Genomic DNA, 2283 nt, shown 5'->3' with positions numbered 1-2283 from the left:
CAAATGACCTTTATCAACTCCAAAACAGCTTACAAATTTGTTTAACATGCCTGACCTCATTTTCAATCAGTGTAGCGTCAACACTATTAATTTCCCATATTAAACCTGCATGCACATACACACTTTAGATGCTATTCACAGCAGCTGCCTACAGTTGGTCTGGCTCAAGCAGTCTTTAGGTCTGAGGAAGAGGGAACTTGTTTGAGTCTGGCTTCCAAGAACTTTGAACGACATACCATCTGCTCAGTGGTGGTATGGAAGTCCTGCTGTGGTGAATAGGATCTTGGTGAGTGTCTGATAAAGGCACAGTCATGGCATTATTTACTGACCTGTGGGGGATAGACTGATATTACGCCACACCTCGCAAAGCTGCAGGAGTCTGTGAGTTGATGATGACACACACAGCTGGATACTGTTTCTAAAACCGCACACCATAGCTGCAAGAAAAAGTCTGAAATTATCAGGATTGCTGAACTGGCTACACATAAAGTGCCTAAACTAATAAACCATGTACCCTTGTGCTCTCAGTATCGTTATTAAACACATCATGTAACAACAGCAAGAGACTTTCTGAATTTTCAGGACAAAAGTCAATTAATTTATACTTAATTCTTAGAATAATATTGCATAAGAAAAGTGTAAAAGTGGGCTTATTTATTAGTAATTTTTTACGAGACATATACCTAAATCTTTTCTACAGGTCTATCTGTTTATTTGCAATTTAGGTTAACAAAAATGACCCTAATTAGATGTTCCTATACCTGTTTATGAGATTTTTGAGAGGAATTTTGGACAATATGTCACTACAGTGCTGTTTAGTGCAGCTGTGTTTCTAGGATGTTTTAACAGCCCTTGTTAGGTCAGCCCTCAGCATCTCAGTTGGATTAAGGTCGGGTCAGGGCTTTGATTTTACTATTCCAAAATATGGATTTTTTCCCCCATCATTCTGTTTTAGGCTCATTGTCTTGTTGCATTACCCACACTGAGTTTCAGGTCATGAACTGCTGCCCTGACATTCACCTAAAAATGTTGAACTGGAACAGGATAACAAAGAAATCCCAAATCATGAAGTGTTCCACCATGATGTGGTGCACATTTTTTCCTCCAAAGAAAATTGAAACTTTGTCTCATTGCTCTCATTGGCGACGTTGTGTCAGTTAAATTTCCAGATAAGTGTCTGCCATCTTGTTAAGAGGTGTAAAGTTTTAAAACTGTTTTTTTATTATTTTAAGACTAGTGTGGCAGTCTTTCATTCGAGGTTTTATTGATTTTTTTTGCTGCTACTGTTTTTTCACATTTGGTGTGATCTTTGCTCCTTAGGATCTCCTAAGGAGAATACCATTTGTAGAGCATTTATCTAACTGTCAATAACTGAATGCTCAGGTCTTTAGAACAGCTTTTGTAGCCTTTCCAGCTTTGTGTATCCCTATAATGCGTCTTCTAAAGTGCTGTGAAAAACCGAACTCCCAATAAGCCTTAGAAGAAGTAATCAGCACAGAAGTGCAAATACTTTTTCTAGCCCTGAATGTTAATGATTAGTCAGTGTGTTCGATGAATTACCAGCCATTGAAAGCTATCAGTTTAGGCAGATATATTTTTGTGGCTTTTATTAATATCTGACTACATTTTATGAAAAATCAATGCAAAGATTTACTATTTGAACCTTGAATTTTGCCCTTGTAGTTAGTGATAAAAGTAACAAGTTTTCTTCAATGAGCACATTAGTACAAGTCTTGCTTTACTAGAGCATTCGCCACACATAAGTCAAGTCAGCAACTCCAAACTTTGTGGGGACATCAATAACCAGCTGCTAGTAAAGGAAATAGACGAGGTAGTATTACACGTATCTGCTCTGCTTCAGAAGAGAACTGACCATCTGTTTTAATCAGCCTTGCCTTCACACTTTACTTAGACATTATTTATCAGGAATAGGAGAGAAGGCTGAGTTCATGTGTTGGAATTCATAGTTTATTTTTACTTAAAATACAGATTTGTGGTTTGCTTTAAGCAAAGCTGTTACAAAAGCACAGTTATTAACATGTTGTGAAAATATCTGCCCTTCTACAAAATGTAATTACCTTTTTGGGAAATGACTTTTTGGGACTTTGTGACATTTTTATGTAATTTCCAGTAACCCACAACCTTCCTAGTTTACATATTTGGGTGTTAATAATTGTGCTTTTGCTTCATGTTTGCTTAAAGCAAACCCACAGATGTGTAATTCTACCTTCCTTAAAAACTAAACAAGCAGTGTGACTGAAGCAATCCTCATTTATCTCGCTT

The 2283-nt window shown here is 37.0% G+C and overlaps 1 protein-coding gene across 1 annotated transcript in view; it reads left to right on the top strand.

Moving 5' to 3' along the window:
* Positions 1-2283, top strand: part of chrnb4 (cholinergic receptor, nicotinic, beta 4 (neuronal)) — an 8637-nt gene that overhangs the window by 801 nt on the left and 5553 nt on the right. The gene's annotated exons all lie outside the window — the stretch shown is intronic.

Source organism: Pundamilia nyererei, unplaced genomic scaffold (assembly GCF_000239375.1).
Source record: "Pundamilia nyererei isolate P.nyererei 1_Seehausen unplaced genomic scaffold, PunNye1.0 scaffold00025, whole genome shotgun sequence".
Classification (NCBI taxonomy): domain Eukaryota; kingdom Metazoa; phylum Chordata; class Actinopteri; order Cichliformes; family Cichlidae; genus Pundamilia; species Pundamilia nyererei.
This window is presented reverse-complemented; position numbering and strand designations above follow the sequence as displayed.